Source organism: Schistocerca nitens, chromosome 12, assembly GCF_023898315.1.
Source record: "Schistocerca nitens isolate TAMUIC-IGC-003100 chromosome 12, iqSchNite1.1, whole genome shotgun sequence".
NCBI classification, from domain to species: Eukaryota; Metazoa; Arthropoda; class Insecta; order Orthoptera; family Acrididae; genus Schistocerca; species Schistocerca nitens.
This window is the reverse complement of record NC_064625.1, coordinates 39,476,698-39,496,369: the sequence shown is the minus strand read 5'-3', so window position 1 is coordinate 39,496,369 and position 19,672 is coordinate 39,476,698. Positions and strand designations below refer to the sequence as shown.

Here is a 19,672-nt window from a genome sequence, read left to right as displayed (position 1 = left end):
GTGCTTCTAGAGAGTGACATGCATCTGAAATAAGAAGTATCCGAGAGTTGGGGTGCACCTGTAATAGGAAGTATTTCACAGTGGGGATGCATCCATCCTAAACTTTAATGACACGTTGTGTCCTATTGCACGATATGACAAATGCCATGTTGGATGACATGGTGGCATGTGTCATGTTATATGAAATGACTCCATTTGTGATGTTACCTGACTTGACATAGTGCGTTTTATTACATGGCATTAACACCCATACTGAAAACTAAAAAAGCGTGATATGTGAGGATCTTTTGATTTAAATGTCTCTGAAGCTGCCAGATAAGTTTAAAAGCTAAATCCCTTCTTTTACACTCCTAATTCTGCTCACGACGTATTTGCCCTTTTGTACTGTGATAGGAGTACTTTTCAGTCTGGTTTTACTTTGTTTCAGTTGCTGCTGATTCATTAGCTCTATAATTTTCCTTTTTGTAATTTCACTTGTTTCAGTTACCAGTTTAATATTATCATGTGTCTTCCTAGCAATGTTATATTTGTTCAGTCATGTCCTTAAATCATGTCACAAAAAAAAAAAAAGAAAGAAAAACATTTCGCTCACTTGTTTTCTCTTCATGAGGCATGACTACGCTATGAAGATGAAGATGACAGCGACCCAACGTTACGAAATATTGTAAATATCACAACAGTCTCTGATCGTAGATTTTTGTTTATTCAATTACCGGTTTCAATCATTATGATCAATTTCACGTGGCCATGAATTACACGAATGGAAAAAAAATCGCAGCACTTTAAGTGATTAACATTGGGAGCTCACAAGTGAATGTAAGTGCAATATAGAGAAAACTAAACTGAACTCCTCCCGAACAGGACATGAAGGCCCAAAGATGCCGACCGGCCGCCGTGTCATCCTCAGACCACAGGCGTCATTGCATGCGTATATGGAGCGGCATGTGGTCAGCACACCGCTATCCAGGCCATATGTCAGTTTCCTAGACCGGAGCAGCTGCTTCTCAATCAAGTAGCTCCTCAGTTTGCCTCACAAGGGCTGAGTGCACCCCGCCTGCCAACGGCGCTCGGCAGACCGGATGGTCACCCTTCCAAGTGCTAGCCCCGCCCGACAGCGCTTAACTTGCCGTTGGAAAGTGCAAGATAAGTCATTGCAAATATGACATTGTATTGTATTTATTGTATGTTAACCCTGCCGCAGCCGCAGTGGTCCACAACCCCACGACGACTCCCGCCGTCCACTTCACCCCTCCGCCGCCCCACACCGAACCCAGGCTTATTGTGTGGTTCGGCGCCCGGAGGACCCCCCAGGGAACGTCTCACACCAGGCGAGTGTAACTCCTATGTTTGCGTGGTAGAGTAATGGTGGTGTACGCGTACGTGGAGAACTTGTTTGAGCAGCAATCGCCGACATAGTATAACTGAGGCGGAATAAGGGGAACCAGCCCGAATTTTCCGAGGCAGATGGAAAACCGCCTAAAAACCACCCACAGACTGGCCGTTTCACCGGACCTCGACACAAATCCGCCGGGCGGATTCGTGCCGGGGACCAGGCGCTCCTTCCCAATCCGGAAAGCCGTGCGTTAGACCGCTCGTCTAACCGGGCGGGCAAAATATGACATACTAGTCCATTAATAACCGTAGTAACCGCCAGAATGTTGAATACAAGCACACAAACGTGCGTGAATTGCGTTGTAAAGGTGCCAGATGTCATTTTCTAAGGTGGATTCCATGCCTGTTATACTTGGTCGGACAATACAGGGCGGTAAGTATTAATTTTAATAATTAACAGCCTGAGTTGCACTGTTCGCCTAGAATTTACCTAGGTTTCAGTCGGGATAACACAGCCTTCTTCAGAATAAGAATGTTGGGTTGTCCCGACTGAAACCTAGGCAAATTCTAGGCGAACAGTGCAACTCAGGCTGTTAATTATTAAATATACAGTTGCTGACAGGGCCGCGAAATGTTGAAGATATTTACGGTAAATATTGGTTGTGGGTGACACGGTGGAGTTGTCGCCCATGATGTCCAAAACATGCTCGCGTGGTGACAGATTTGCTGATCGATCAGGCCAAGACAATATGTCGAAAATCTGTAGAGGATGTTGGTTTACAACAGCGATGTGTGGGCAAGCGTTATCCTGTTGGAAAACACTCCCTGGAATGCTGTTCACGAATGGTGGAACAACAGTTTGAATCACGAGATTGATGTACAAATTTACAGTTAGTATGCCTTGAATAACTACGAGAGTTACACAAAATCGCACCCCAGACCGTAGCTCCCGCTATCAGTCCACGTTGGTTTCGGGCCCTCAACTGGCCTCCCTCTAAACAACACACGCCATCACTAGGACCAAGGCAGAACCAGATTTAATCGGAAAATACAGCAGAACTTGACCCAGCCCTCCACTGAGCTCTCACTTGACACCACTGAAGTTGCAAATTGCTGTGGTTTGGGGTCGGTGGAATACACGCTACAGGGCGTTTGGCTCGTAGTTTGGAGCTGTCCTTAAAGTAACCAACTTCCAACAGCGTTTTGTGTGTCTGTGATGCCAACTGCTGCTCAGAATTCTGCTGCAGATGCAGTAGGATGTGTCAGTCATACTGCGAACGCAATGGTCTCCCCTCTCGGTAGTGGATCAAAACAAAATGTCCATGCACTATGTGACCAAAATGGTACTGAAACAGAGGATGACAGACTAAAGGTCGAAATACTAAATGTCTTTTTCCAAAGCTGTTTCACAGAGGAAGACTGCACTGTAGTTCCTTCTATAGATTGTCGCACAGATGACAAAATGGTAGATACCGAAATAGACGACAGAGGGATAGAGAAACAATTAAAATCGCTCAAAAGAGGAAATGCCGCTGGACCTGATGGGATACCAGTTCGATTTTACACAGAGTACGCGAAAGAAACTTGCCCCCCTTTCTTGCAGCGGTGTACCGTAGGTCTCTAGAAGAGCCTAACGTCCCAAAAGATTGGAAAAGGGCACAGGTCATCCCCGGTTACAATAAGGGACATCGAACAGATGTGCAGAACTATAGATCTATATCTCTAACTTCCATCAGTTGTAGAATTTTGGAACACGTATGTTCGAGTATAATGACTTTTCTGGAGACTATAAATCTACTCTGTAGGAATCAGCATGGGTTTCGAAAAAGACGATCGTGTGAAACCCGGCTCGCGCTATTCGTCCACAAGACTCAGAGGGCCATAGACACGGGTTCCCAGGTAGATGACGTGTTTCTTGACTTCCGCAAGGCGTTCGATACCGTTCCTCGCAGTCGTTTAATGAACAAAGTAAGAGTATATGGACTACCAGACCAATTGTGTGATTGGATTGAAGAGTTTCTAGATAACAGAACGCAGCATGCCATTCTCAATGGAGAGAAGTCTTCCGAAGTAAGAGCGATTTCAGGTGTGCCGCAGGGGAGTGTCATGGGACCGTTGCTATTCAAAATATACATAAATGACCTTGTGGATAACATCGGAAGTTCACTGAGGCTTTTTGCAGATGATGCTGTGGTGTATCGAGAGGTTGTAACAATGGAAAATTGTCATAGGACCGTTGCTATTCACAATATATATAAATGACATTATGGATAACATCGGAAGTTCACTGAGGCTTTTTGCGGATGATGCTGTAGTATATCGAGAGGTTGTAACAATGGAAAATTGTACTGAAATGCAGGAGGATCTGCAACGAATTGACGTATGGTGCAGGGAATGGCAATTGAATCTCAGTGTAGACAACTGCAATGTTCTGCGAATACATAGAAAGAAAGATCCTTTATCATTTAGCTACAATATAGCAGGTCTGCAACTGGAAGCAGTTAATTCCATAAATTATTTGAGAGTGTGCATTAGGAGTGATTTAAAATGGAATGATCATATAAAATTAATCGTCGGTACAGGAGATGCCAGACTGAGATTCATTGGAAGAATCCCAAGGAAATGGAGTCCGAAAAAAAGGCAGTAGGTTACAGTACACTTTTTCGCCAACTGCTTGAATACTGCTCACCGGTTTGGGATCTGCACCAGATAGGGTTGACAGAAGAGATAGAGAAGATCCAACGGAGAGCAGCGCGCTTCGTCACAGGATCATTTAGTAATCGCGAAAGCGTTTCGGAGATGATAGATAAACTCCAGTGGAAGACTCTGCAGGACAGACGCTCAGTAGCTCGGTACGGGCTTTTGTTGAAGTTTCGAGAACATACCTTCACCGAGGAGTCAAGCAGTATATTGCTCCATCCTACGTATATCTCGCGAAGAGACCATGAGGATAAAATCAGAGAGATTAGAGCCCACACAGAGGCATACCGACAATCCTTCTTTCCACGAACAATACGAGACTGGAATAGAAGGGAGAACCGATAGAGGTACTCAAGGTACCCTCCGCCACACACCGTCAGGTGGCTTGCGGAGTATGGATGTAGATGTAGATGTAAATGAAGTGCTACGTGGCCGTCCGGAGACCAGTCTTCTTGCGACCATACATTTTGTGGCCACTGCTGCTAGGAATCACGTACAGTGGCTTCATTCCTGCCAAGTCTTTCTGCAGTAACGCAGAAGGAACATCCAGATTCTGGTGACCCCATTGCTCGATCTCGTTCAAATTCAGTGAAGCGTTTATAATGGCGTCTTTTTCGCTTTTAAGGCATTCTTGACTAACATCAACTCACCACGTCCAATCTCGAAAGTAGCTATCGCTCACGACCGTTACAGCGTGTATTTAAAACAAACCTGATTTTAATCCTCATAGTGCCACTACTGGCACCAATCGTATGCGAATGGAACGAAATTTGAATAGTCATCTTTCAGATGCAGAAACACGCCTATCAATTTTGTTTATGTCACGCAACTCCCGCTTGGCGTTGCGACTTTTTGCTTCAGTGTATTTTCTTATTTCATTTTTAAATGAAGGCACTCACTTTTTTATGTACTTCAGTATTTTACTGAAATTTAAAAAAATTACGTTGTACCAAATGTGAAACCTTGTTCCAAGCTACATCACGGTCATGTAACTAGGAACAAATATTCAATTGAGATTTAAAAGCGATGCAATCGATAAAGTTCTTTCAATAATTTATTCAGTCGTCTATCTGTTATATTATTGGTCGGCCGTTGTGGCCGAACGGTTCTAGGCGCTTCAGTCCGGAACCGCGCTGCTGCTGCGGTCGCAGGTTCGAATCCTGATTCGGGCATCGATGTGTGTGATGTCCTTAGGTTAGATAGGTTTAAGTAGTTCTAAGTCCAGGGGACTGATGACCTCAGATGTCAAGTCACATAATGCTCAGAGCCATTGGAACCATTTTTTGCAACAAGAAAGAGACCGCCCTCGCTACGCTTGTCCGCCCTCTGTTAAGGATCCTATATCACCCAGCAGTACTCCAGCAGATAGGATTGACGGACAACATCGAAAAAGATGAAAGATGGACACCTAGTTTTCCAGTATTATCGCGGAATAGGATGGGAGTGTCGCGTAGATGATTCGCGAGATGGAGCGGCAATTAATTTAAAAAACCGTGTTTTGCATTGCATTGAGACGTTTTCACTAAATTTCAACGGTCCACTTTTTCTTCTAATTGTACGCTATGTTTTTCACTCCCTGTCAAATAGGGATAAATGACTGTCGTAATAACGTAAGAGGAGCTTCCACGAAAACATTTTACCGAGCGAGGTGGCGCAGTGGTTAGCACACTGGACTCGCATTCGGGAGGACGACGGTTCAATCCCGTCTCCGGCCATCCTGATTTAGGTTTTCCGTGATTTCCCTAAATCGTTTCAGGCAAATGCCGGGATGGTTCCTTTGAAAGGGCACGGCCGATTTCCTTCCCAATCCTTCCCTAACCCGAGCTTGCGCTCCGTCTCTAATGACCTCGTTGTCGACGGGACGTTAAACACTAACCACCACCACCACGAAAACATTTAGGTGTTCGCTTTTCCGACATGCTATTAGAGAGGAAAGCCATAGAGAAATAATACGAAAGTGCTTCTACAAGCCCTCTGCTAAACACGTAACTGTGAACTGCAACGATATTATGTAGATGTCTCCAAAGGGATGTTTAGTACATTGTGTGTGTGTGATGAAATTTTACGGATATTTTTCGCTCTATTGCCGGCGTTCTGAGACGAGGCTGTCCTCGGTTCCAGGTCGCGGCGGGCGGTGCAGGCGGGTAGAGGGTAGAGGGTAGAGGGTAGCGGGTACCCACCCCCACCCCCACCCCCACTACCACCGACCGGCCGCGGGCGCCGCCCCCTCCCTTCTCCTGGCAGGCGACCCTCTGCGCACACTCGCCACCGCGCGTCGCCTATATAAGACGGCGGCGGCCTCGGGCGTTCACTGCCGCCCCGACGCCGCACGAGCTCACTTCGCTCCGACGCCGACGCCTGTCCGCTCTCCGCAAGGTAGGACGCCGACGCTCCGCCGCGCTGTCCGCGGCGCTCCGCCCCCGGCAATAAATTACCGCCCCCCGTCCCCAACCCCCGTATGTCTCTTACTGTCGCAGTTGTTGAACAGTTTTAAAACGCGCGATGCATTTATATGACCGTCAACTAATTTCGCAACTAATTTCGTCAATTTTCCCCAGACATTTTCCAGCTTTCCTTCCACCGTCTGTCTAGTCACGTTCCAGACCATTGTCTTATGTACGAGATGTATAATTTAAATCTCTTAATTTTGGTTCCCAGTCAAGATAACCTACTGCGTAAATTTGACACTTAACTTCATTAAATTTGTCGAATTTTATTATAGTGTTCCACTAACTGTCTACCTCTAGTGACTACACGTTGTTCACTACCTTCTGTTGGCCATTGCGTTACCTAGTCATGCAATCTACTGCAAAAGTTTCTTAGTTATCTTCATCTGTTGAGTTTTAGTCTAGCATTCCAGCACTTGTGTACAACAAATCAGCACATATAGTACACAAATTTTTGTTGGCAAAAGTGCAGAGCGAATCATATTTTGTTTCTCACTCACGACTACATATTGCATAAATTTAAAACCTAAATTCATCAATTTCGTTGACCTTTATTCTAGTATTCCAACATGTGTCCACCCTAAGTGAGCATATATTGTACACAACTACTTCTTGAGAAACACGTAGAGCGTACAATCTTTTGTGTCCCAGTCACGTCAACATAATCCATAAGTTTCACACTAGACTTCAATGAATTTTCTCGAGTCACGTTCAACACACTTGTCCACACAGAGTCAGAACAAATTTTACACTACTTCATGTTGGCGACGTTGCAGAATGAACCGTATTTTGTTTCACAGTCGTGACTATGTAATTTACAGCACAGATTTCTCATTTAACTTCACCAGTTTTGTCAAGCATTTTTGTCATATTCCACCATCAGTCGACATCAAATCAGCACATATGCACCCATTTGTGCTGACGATGATGCACAGCGAACCATATTGTGTGTCGCAGTCATTAACATATATTGCAAAATTTCTCAATTAACTTAATCAGGTCGTTTTATTCTAGTGCTCCACCATCCTAAGTCAGCACATTTTGTACAAGAGTTTGCATTGACAGTGTGTAGAACAGAGCAGAGCATTCGAATCAGAAAGAATAATGGAAATATCTGATTACTACTTATGTAAAAAAAATCGTCATGATTAAGTCAGAAATAAAGTGGTGGAAGAGAAGAGTAAAATATAAGACAGGCCCAACAATGATATTCCACCGATAATCTGCTTTTGCTATCTGTAACGTCTCATACACCTCGCCCCTCAGTATATTTCCTGTAGTATTTATTTAATTATCGTTGAGAGAAAATTTATTCAGCTTTCCATTTGCATAATTTTTAGGCAGGCAAACTGTTAACGCCGGCTTTCTCTGGCAAAAGGAACAAGTAAAACCTGAATTCAGCACTTCTTTATCTATCTTTACTGAGAATAGACATGTTTTGTAATTACGAGAAATATCGAAAGACGCTTTAGTATCTGATGAGTGAAACTAATTAAAAAAATAACCCGTGAGCTTTGATGGAATATCTAAACTTACTGGAAAAGTTACAAGACTTACATCGATAAACGTTTTTGCTGTTACAATGACAATATATATTACATCAGAACATATAATTACATCAGTCACCTCCAATTTGTTTCCAGTCTTTATTTTTATCTTATCGTGCCTGAGTGGAATTTACTTTTTATAGCTGTTGTGAAAATTAAAGTCTCAGAATGCGTTTCGTGTACCTCATACAATAACACACTTACCATCACTGTATGAAATTTCATGAGTTATGTGTATCAGTTTTAGCAACTTAAAGCTTTATATCTGTTGCATAAGTAAAATCGCCCACATGTTGTGTATAGTAATTACGACAATGTGCATCACAGTTTTTGCAAGTACTGACATCATTTATTTGTACTGTTTTTGTGACTTTCTTTCTGCCCTACACGTTGTATCTACCTTTAAAAATTAATATAAGCTACATACTCAATTGGTTAAATCGCTTGTGATATACCGATACGTTTCACGACAATCGATACTGCAAATTTCTAAAGTAATTTCAAGAATATATTTAAAGTTGAGAGAAATTTTTTAAACACAATTGGCATCATAAGTGGCTGTTCATTGTCCAGATTCACATACTGTGGTCTGACAGCTTGTTCCCATCCCCATGCCGACAGCATCATAAGTCATACCATGCAAAACACAGCTGAAAAACGGTGCACCCTCCCAAAGTCAATGTACAAAGATACAAAAAAATAGTAAAAAGAAGCTTTACAGTTGCGGAGCAGAAGTTCGAAAAGAGATTGGTTATTTGCGAACAAATGACGAAAATCGTCTGGAAATGGTAACGATGAGTCAGTTACAGAATTTTTGTCAATCTTTCAAGACAGTTTCTAAAAAATATTCTGTTTCATTACTTGTTTCCAACAATTATGAAATCGTCCGACCGGTGAATATTAATAAGATAGCGTGGAAAACATAAGATTTTCACGACATTTTAAGACATATTGATCTGAGGATATAAGAAATGATTGGAACTAATAATAAAATATAAAAAACTTTCTTCAAATTCTAACATTGTAAAGCTGTACACTTCATTATGACCATCCATATTCCACGAGAAATGAGGCACCGGAGGTGAAGGTTTCCTGTGGAATGAGTCGTGCTCATTCGTTAATTAAAGACTTGCTCAAACACCAAACTCTCACATTATCGTAAGTTACTGGAATAGGCAAGAGATTTCATTTCCTCGATGGAGAAAGCTGAATCATTGCCATATTCCTTCCAAACATATTAGCTGTAATTAAACATCATTCAAGCAGCTTTCGTGGTATGAACACTGATATTTAATGTGGTGTTACGTTTCTGTTTTTATATGTACTTATATATTAATTCTCCCTCATTCGTCTAGGATAGGACTTATTGCTGGAAGAAATTAAAATAAATCCAATAGCGCTGTGGGTCAAAGGCCTACGCTGAGAATTGTACAGGTAAAGCAGCATGCAGAAACCAAAACTGGAGAAGAATACTGAATTTATACTGCCTGAAACTTTTGATGGTATTTATAAAATCTTTAGCAAGATAAACTACCGGTAATTTATGTGAAAAAAGGGAGGAAAAAATTCCAACTATTCTTACTGTATTTGTCCTGGTGCTTTCTTTCAGAATTTATCTGTCTACCCAATTAGTTTGACTTTGCTTTCCTGATTTTGCTAGACAATTGTTCCCATCTTCAGAAGATGAGCAATTGTTCAACAAAGTACTGGTCAGGAGAAGGTCTACCCATTGCGATTGTCATCGGTTTCTCGTGGTTGCATCATCCCTTTTACATTTGCAATAACATGTGCTAACCTTACTACTGACTTTAAAGCAAATCCAAGAAGGAGGATGAAAGAACTGTGTTTATGAAATTGACACTCATCCTGTAATGTGTAATTTACTAATAAATAGTTGAAGATGAGGGTGAAATCATAGGAGTTCAAGAAAAGACAAATGTAAAACGATTTTCATAGCTATAATTCCTTATAAAAATTAAGTGTTGTAAGCAGAATAAACTTTCAGATGCATCCAAAAGTTGTATGACTACACCGCTAATTATACAAAGAAAGACTGGAGACACCTGGATAAGCATGGCTGAAGTAAAATATATCTTGGTCCGAAAATACTGTGTACCTCATCGCCAATCCTCACTTGTATTTTTTACGGTATTATTCCGTTTGCTAACAGTCAGCCAAAGTTCCGAGAGGAAACTTATATTGATTACATGGTTGTCACCTGCCAGGATACCATTCCCGGTACAGACATACTACGGGTTGCATAAAATGACATCAGTAGGGGCAGCTGAATCACCTTTTATGTAGGACTGACATTTTGCCCGTGGCTTTACCCACATATACGTACTTCAAATACAATATGTGTAACATATTTTACACATATTTTCTCTCCATTGAACATGACCTTTTGACTATTGTCTCTTTTCACTCGTACTGTGAACTCAAACTTACTACAGTTTCGAGAACAAGGAATCTTGCGAGCAATTGTAAGATTCTCCGCTGCCTTGAAACATCTGGCTCCAGTAAAGACGTTAATTGTATCTGTGGTATTCAGCAGTGTGCGATTTTCGCGAAACACGCTGACAAAATTATTGAATTGCTACAGTGCCCATTCTCGTGATGTGGTTGATACGCTGAACAACGCAGATAAGAAACATCAACCTCATACATTTAAAAGGTTCCATTTCAACTAAATACAAGAAATAATTATCAATATGCCATTTCTGAACATTTTTAAATGTCATCCTTTCTCATTCTCGCCCCCAGCCCTAGGGATAGTGAGTGCATCTTACTCCCACATATTTTGTACAAATGCATGCATAAACAAAATTTGGTTGAAATTGCTCCAGCCGGTCCTGAGTTTTGCTCTCATGTCACCTCTTTTACCCCCACGTTCAGCCATAGGGCTGTCTTACTGTCAAAGTAATTTCTTTCCAGACGACAAGTGATAAGTGTGGAAGTTGCATTGAAACTGCGTCACGCGTTACAGAGAGATGCTGTTAGGTCACTGTCCTTGTCCCCCGACTCCCTCCACTATTGCTAGCAGTGAAACGTCTTTTGGACCGTAACCAGTAAGTGTAGCGACCAAGAAAAATATGCATTCGACTCTGATATCGGTCTTTATCGAATATCTTTTTCATGTCACATCTTCCCACCTCCACCTCTAGGGGTGGTGGGGAAATATTACCCCTTAAGTATTTTTATACAAATAAGAGAAATAATGAGTCACTTGTACACAAAATTTCGTTGGCATTACTCCGGACATCCCTGAATAATGGTTCCTTTTACCCTCACCACCACTCAGTGAGGAGCATGTTTACTCCCCCACAGCGCTCCTTTCCATACGGTAAGCGATATGTGTACCAAATCTGGTTACAACCAATCCAGTGCCTTACAAGGATACTGTAGCCAGAATGAGATTTTCACTCTGCAGCGGAGTGTGCGCTGATATGAAACTTCCTGGCAGATTAAAACTGTGTGCCCGACCGAGACTCGAACTCGGGACCTTTGCCTTTCGCGGGTAAGTGCTCAGGAGAGCTTCTGTAAAGTTTGGAAGGTAGGAGACGAGGTACTGGCAGAAGTGAAGCTGTGAGTACCGGGCGTGAGTCGTGCTTCGGTAGCTCAGTTGGTAGAGCACTTGCCCGCGAAAGGCAAAGGTCCCGAGTTCGAGTCTCGGTCGGGCACACAGTTTTAATCTGCCAGGAAGTTTCAAGGATACTGTAGATTCATAGATGTTCATGTGCAGTCGGTAATCTTTAACATTTCTTGAGGAACAAATAAATACACATGGCACTGACAGATTATTGTGTTTTGCATTATGTGCAAACACCACTAGCAATCTACATGGGTACCTACAGTCTCCTAAAAAATTGTAAATTGTATAAGCGTGACTTGAATTTTATATTTATTCTCAAGTACTGCAATTGTTATGAGGACGATGGACAGGTTACCAGTCGAAATGTCGACTAATTTCATTAATTTTTTACCTAAATGGTGAGTAACCAAAGAAAAGTTGAGAGCTGACGTAAATGCAAGGCGTTATTAGGACAGTTATTAATGCGATAGGTCGCGAAATGCAACTGCCACAGAAAAATCCAATGAAGTTTTGTCAGGTAGCGTCTCTAGTATGCCAGGCGATCGCGTCATTTCACTCTTTCCAGTTCTGCGCGTATGGTGAGCACGTAAAGATGCCTAGAACAATAGTGTCTCACTCCAAGTACGGGTGTCCCCTGCGAGGTTCCCCTGATTTCACGCAACCAGGCGATCACGTCATTTCGCTCTTTCCAGTTCTGTGCATACGTGCATACGGTGAGCACGTAAAGATGCCTAGAACAATAGTGTGTCACGCCAAGTACGGGTGTCCCCTGCGAGGTTTCGCCTGATTTCACGCAACCTCACATAACATACCTGTCATGCATCTCCTTCTTCATGACAATTCTCGGCCGCACACTGCAGGGGCAATGAGGACGTTCCTGAAGCGTTCTCAGCCACCATACAAGCAGAACTTCGCACCCTCTAATGTTCATCTCTGCTCACAAGAACTGATGGCTATGAAGACAACGTTTTGGCACAAGCAGCGAACCAGACCAGCGCAGAGGTGTGGCGGATAGCCCAAGCGGTTGCCTTCTATGACGAGGGCGCTCGAAATTGGTACAACGCTACGACAGATGTCTCAGTCGGAGAGGCGACGATGTAGAGAAATAGCTGGAAGGTGTAGGAAATGTCGTTTTATGCAACCTAGACTACATCTGTGTCGGGAATGGTATCCAGACAGGCGACAGCCACGTAATCAGTGGAAGTGTCCCCTCAGAGCTTTGGGGAACTGTTAGCGAACGAAATCATACTACAAAAAATACAACTGAGGATTGGCCATCAATTACACGATACTTTTGGACCAAGATATACCTTACTACTGGCGTACTTACCCAAGAGTTCAAATGGCTCTGAGCACTATGGGACTCAACTGCTGTGGTTATCAGTCCCCTAGAACTTAGAACTACTTAAACCTAACTAACCTAAGGACATCACACACATCCATGCCCGAGGCAGGATTCGAACCTGCGACCGTAGCAGTCGCACGGTTGCGGACTGCGCGCCTAGAACCGCGAGACCACCGCGGCCGGCTTACCCAAGAGTCTCCAGTCTTTCTTTGTCTAACAGTATAGTCACATTGGTTTTGGATGTCTCAGTAAGTTTATTCCCTTTATAGTACTTAATCTTTCGTTAACGGTTCAGAAACTTTGCCTTAAAAAATTTGGTTCACTGTTGAAAATAACGCAATTAATAGGCGATATCAGAATAGGAAGTGTGGAAGTAACAACTTTCCACTATATAATCGCTGAACAATTTACGATAGTAAGTACTATTAACGGAATAAACTTAAAGAGACATCCAAAACCTGTATGGCTAAACCGCTAATGCCACAAAGAAAGATGGGAGACACTTGAACAAGCATGGCAGAAGTGAGGTATATCTCGGTCCAAAAATACCGTGTAACTCATGTATATTCCTTACTTGTATTTTGTACACCATACTTACGTTTGCTAACAATCGACCAAAGCTGTGAGAGGCAACTTGCATTGATTACATGCATATCGCCTGTCTGGGTACCTACTACAAAAGTAATGCGGCTTGCATAACACACCATTTTCAGGGGCAGTTTACTCATCATTTACACAGGACAATTATTAGTAGGTAACAGGCATTTAGGAAACGCAGGCTATTTCAGTACGAATAGTAAATATTTTAGGATCTGATGGTATACATTAATTGGAATGAAACATTGCATGCAACAGGGGTTCAGTTCCTTAATGCTAACAGAGATACAGTTGTTTCAATATAATCCAAACAAATATTCAGATCATGTTGTTAAGCAGAGGCAATTGATTAAGCTCAAAGCTGATGCTCATAAACACTAACTTCGACTTCAATGCACTTTGGAATTTCTTTGACAATCCCATCACGTGTAGCTCGTGCGAGGCCGTTCTTTTGTGACAGCAGCGCTATCCATAACCCAGAAGAGCAATTCGTCTTCTGTGTTTTAGTTTTCCTTTTGTGGACTTCGCCATTCAGACACCCGTAAAGGCAAACGTCAAAATTTCTATCGATCGATCTTTGTTGGAATTTTAGGAGTAGATGATGTGTCCTCTGAATTAAATGTTCACTCTGGAGCGGATTGGGCGCTGATATGAAACTTCCTGGCAGATTAAAATTGTATGTTGAACCGAGACTCGAACTCGGCACATTTGCCCATCGCAGGCAGGTGCTATACTACCTGAGCACGACTCACGACCCCTCCTCACAGCCTTACTTCCACCAGTACCTACCTTCCAGACTTCACACAAGTTCTCCGACGAAACTTTCAGGACTAGCACTCCTGGAAGAAAGAACATTGGGCAGACAGAACTTAGCCACAGACTGCGGGATGATTTCAGAATGAAGCTTTTAGTCTGCAACGGAGTGTGTGCTGATGTCAAACTTCCTGGCAGATTAATATTGTGTGTCAGACCGAGACTCGAACTCGGTAGCTTGTCACCTGACCAGTAGAATGATCAAAAGCTTCGTCAAATTGGGAGAACATACCCATCCACGTAGCCAAAGGAACCTCCCCCCATTAATGCCGGAAGCCAGTTTTCAAGGAAGTCTGGTTAACGGAATATGTGAAGAGGATGCGCCAGTCCTACGCAGTTTAGTTAAACCACGATAAACGCTCTTGAATCTAGTGTTGTGCGGTTAGGAAGTCATCCAGAGTTTTCTCTAAATGCAGCGTTTCCACTACAAACCCCGTACACAAATATTGTGTAGTCACATTCGGCTTTCGTACATGCATGTGCAATGCTTAAAAGATAGTGAAGAATTGACCAACAAATCACTATTACAATAACTATTGAAAAACTGAATTATATAAACTGAAGCACGACTTAACAACTTAAAAAAATGAAATCAGATAAATAAACTCACAGCAACTGGAGTTCGAACATGCGAATCAAAAGCTTGTCTGCCAGGAACGTGCATCGACACGCCGTCGCACTTAATCTCTGATGCATAATGTATCCATGGCGAATTGAGCATTGTTCATAGCCTTCCACAATACGGGAACGACGGCTCTGTACATCTTGTACCAGCGTTCTGGACATGAGAGCTTTCAATACCACCGCAAAAAAACTAGTGGCTTTAGGTCTGCACAGCAAGGAGGCCAAGGAATTGGTCCACTTCTACCGATTCATCTTGTCACGGTATGTGGTATTCAGAAACATATGTATGTCACACACAAGCAATGAAGTTAGTTGTACGTCGGCACAAGCAATGAAGTGAGTCACATTTCAGCATTACCACCGTCTCGTTGGAACAACGAACACTGCCAGTGAACCTTAGAAATACAACTTAACTGTACATTATAACCAAACTAACCAGGACGACATTTCGAACATTTCGTGTAAGAAAGCTTTATCGTGTAAGAAACCTTTTTCACTAATGCTGCTACATTTTGTTTCTGTGCGTTAGCCGAGACTAACGTGATTGTGAAGAGAGGTGTAAAACGAGTTACAATATGGAAACAATGTTTTAGGTTTCACGATCATGTAATGTATTTTCTTCCGCTGTGTGTTAGGCTAACATCTATGTTACTGCCTGTATTTACCATTCATCCTATAGCAACATAATAGATTCAACATCGGTTGTCAGTCATGATTTTTGTTCGTACACGTTTTGCTTATATTCAGTAATTCGTTTTCGGAAAAGCGAAGTAGAGTTCGAGTCCCGTTGCAACGCAATGTTTTAATACGTCAGGAAGTTCCAATTCACCACACATTCCGCTGCAGAGTGAAAATTCCTTCTGGAAATAATGCCACAGGCTGTACGTAAGCCACGTCTCCGCAATATCCTTTCTTGCAGGAGTGCTAGCTATATATGCCGTAGGGATTCTGTGAAGTTTAGAAGGTGGAAAACGAGGAGCTGCCGAAATTAAAGCGATCAGGACGAGTTGTGAGTCTACTCGTTTAACTCAGAAGATAACTAAATGGGCTGCGATAGGCTGACGAATTGGGTTCGAATTGTAGGCATATATTTAGCATTTTCCGGGATGTTTCAGTTCGTTTAGTCCTTGTACTTGGGAAGGTTCTTCCAAAGATAATACTACAACGAGGTGACAAGTCATGGGATACCTCCTAATACCGTGTCGGACCTCCTTCTGTCTGGTGTAGTGCAGCAACTAGATATGACGTGAGCTCAACTAGTCGTTGGAAGTTCTCTGCAGAAGTACTGAGCCATGCTGTCCCTATAGCCGTCCGTAATTAAGAAACTATTGCCGGTGCAGTATTTTGTGCACCAACTGACTTCCCATAAATGATCGATGGATTCATGTCTGCTGATATGTATAATTATCAGAAATTGTCCAGAAAGTTCTTCAAACCAGTTGTGGCCCGGTGACATCAACAGTCCAACTCGGTGTTGACGGGCCCAGCTTTATGTCGTGCACTCGTAAAGGGTACACGAGTGGGCCTTCGGCTCCGAAAGCCCATATCCATGATGTTTCGTTGACTGGTTCGTACGGTGGTACTTGTTGATGGCCCAGCATCGAAATCTGCAGCAACATGCGGAAGAGTTGCACTTCCGTTACATTGATCGAGTCTCTTCAGTCGTCGTTGGTCCCCTTCTTCCAGGATCTTTTCCGGCCCCAGCGATGTCGGAGATTGGATGTTTTACCGGATTCCTGATATTCACCGTACTCTCGTGAAATGGTCGTACGAGAAAGTCCCCACTTCATAGCTACCTCAGAGATGCTGTGTCTCATCGCTGGTGCACCACGTTCAAACTCACGTAAATCTTGATAACCTGCCATTGCAGCAGCAGTAACCGATCTAACAACTGCGCCAGACAGTTTTTGTCTTACATAGGCGTTGCCGACCGAAACACCCTCTTCTTCCTGTTTACATGTCTCTGTATTTGAATACACATGCCTACACCGGTTTCTTTGGCGTTCCAGTGTATTTTAGTAATGTTGAGTTACATTAACATGCTATGCTAAATGGTAGCTGCACATATTTTGACTTCGTCTGCTCCCATCTCTGTTGTGATTGCTAGTAATACATGAGGGAAGTTTCCAGAGAAGAAAACGGTACAGCAGGCCAAAGGGCTACTGTTGTTACGCCAATGTCGAATTGTTTTGTGGAATGCTTCGATGGACATCCAAAATAATGGAAGCGCAATCCCGCATCAGTTACCAGTATTACTTTTGTTTGGAATATCACAGGTGCTTTGCGTGTCCTGGTGGTAGACCGTCTGTGTGGCTATCGGGCAGTCACCAGTAGAAGGCATCGTTTTCACAGCGGCAGGGGACTTCAGCCCAGCTCAGCCATTAAGCACGAAACGTATTGTAAAATATACACGTAAATCTTCCTCGTGAATCACGCTACCTATTTCTGAAAACCACATCAGTTCCTAAGGTTTCTGGTCCGTAGCTCGTGGTCGTGCGGTAGCGTTCTCGCTTCCCACGCCCGGGTTCCCGGGTTCGATTCCCGGCGGGGTCAGGGATTTTCTCTGCCTCGTGATGACTGGGTGTTGTGTGATGTCCATAGGTTAGTTAGGTTTAAATAGTTCTAAGTTCTAGGGGACTGATGACCATAGCTGTTAAGTCCCATAGTGCTCAGAGCCATTTGAACCTAAGGTTTCTGACATTTTACAAACTAAAATGTTTGAAATAAACGGTTGGTTTTCTGTCGTAAGCTGCGTTAATATATATCCTAGTATGGACATTGTGTCCATTCTCTCCCCATCCGTTTTCGTAAGTAAGTGAAATTCAATTATGCACGTTTGGGATAGCCACAGCAGACAGCCCAAACTGTAATACAGATTTAGTATACAGTAGGCAATCGCAGGCTTTCCCGGCGTAATAAGTCTTCACAGTCTCTTCGGGTTTGCTGCCGGATCCTAAAATTAACTCGATTCAATGATTCGGCGATCCAGCTGTTATACATCTTCAGGAGAACGCTGCTTCTGCTGATGAGTTCCGCTGAGAACTTGATCACCGAAATATCGAATAGAGCTGATTTTAGGATCCACCAGCAAACTCTAAGAGACTTTCAATAAGACTTTCAATACAATAGGCAATTTATAGAAACCAGTACGATTAGAAACGTAAGATTATAGCGGCAAAACAATTTATATGATGTAATTACAAAATAACTATTTTCAGACGTTTAGCTTGTGCCGTGAAGGTTTGCATATTGCCAAAAGTCATGAGTCTAGTTCCACGGGAAATAGCCTGTGGGTTTTGATGACGAATTTGTGAGTATCGAAAATGGCCGTATCTTTTGATTGCTTTGATTTAGAAGCTTAAACTTTCTATATGGTCAGGGGACCGTACACATTAATATGTGACATAAATTTGCATTTGATAGTTCTACCTGTTTCTGAGGAAACGGGGTCTCAATAAACGGACCGACAGGCAGAAAGACGAACGCTAAAAATTACAAAAGAATTACCGACGTACCCCTTGTAGATCGGTACGGTAGCATGAAAAGTTCATTTGTATGATTACAGAATTCAAGACATAATGCTGAACAGACGGTAAGATTCCTGTAGCTTTCCCCCAGTAGATATCAAAACTTAGACGTCAACTTAAACGAACTTGTTTACCGATAATTGTCCGTGAGAGATGCATCTACCCATTTATTGTGTGTAAAAAAATGCATGTATTCAGTTTAGAGCGTTTACAGGAGATAAAAAGAAAAATGTCACACATGCACCTGTTTCCCAGTAGGGGTCCATGAAGTTCCCGTCGTCTATGGTCAGGAGCCAAGGAGAGGCGCCGGAGGTGATGTCGTGCTGTTAGCAAAGACCCATTAACGCCACAGTTCGCCGCACTGCCCTAACGGATACATTCTACGTACGTGGTTATTTCACACAGTGTTGCTTGTCTGTTAGCACTGACAACTTTAGGCAAACGCCGTTAAGTAAAGACCGTCGGCCTCTGCGTTATCCGTGGTGGTAGTTAATGTCTCAGATTTGCTATTCTCGGCACACTCTTGACACTGTGGATCTCGAAATATTGTATTCCCTAACGACTTCTGAAATGGAATGCTCCATGCGTCTAGCTGCGACTACCATTTCGCGTTCAAAATCTTAATTCCCGTCATGCGGCCATAATGACGTCGGAAACTTGTTCACGTGAATTACCTAAGTACAAATGGCAACTTTTATACCTTGCGGCCGGCCGCGGTGGCCGAGCGGTTCTAGGCGCTTGTCCGGAACCGCGCTACTGTTACGGTCGCAGGTTCGAATCCTGCTTGGGGCATGGATGTGTGTCATGTCCTTCGGTTAGTTAGGTTTAAGTAGTTCTAGGGGACTGATGACCACAGATGTTAAGTCCCATAGTTCTCAGATCCATTTGAACCATTTTTATACATTGCGTACGCGATGCTGACGTCATCTGTACATGTGCATACTGCGTGACTTTTGTCACCTCAGTACACAACAGGGCGCTGCTGTTACTGATTTCGTATGTATATAAGCGACTTAGGAGGAAATCTGAGTAGCCTTCTTAGATGGATGATGATGCTGTCATTCGCCATCCAGTAAAATCATCAGAAGATCAAAACGAACCACAAAACGACTTACAAGGGGAGGCCGCCAATTGTGAAATTCAGATTC

General features: G+C 43.0%; 1 protein-coding gene across 1 annotated transcript in view; it reads left to right on the top strand.

The window, feature by feature from the left end:
* The first annotated feature begins 6,354 nt into the window (after positions 1-6,354).
* Positions 6,355-19,672, top strand: part of LOC126215168 (short neuropeptide F) — a 620,765-nt gene continuing 607,447 nt past the window's right edge. The window contains exon 1 of the mRNA XM_049941835.1: positions 6,355-6,408. The gene's annotated coding sequence lies outside the window, so the exon portion shown is untranslated. The remainder of the gene's footprint in view (positions 6,409-19,672) is intronic.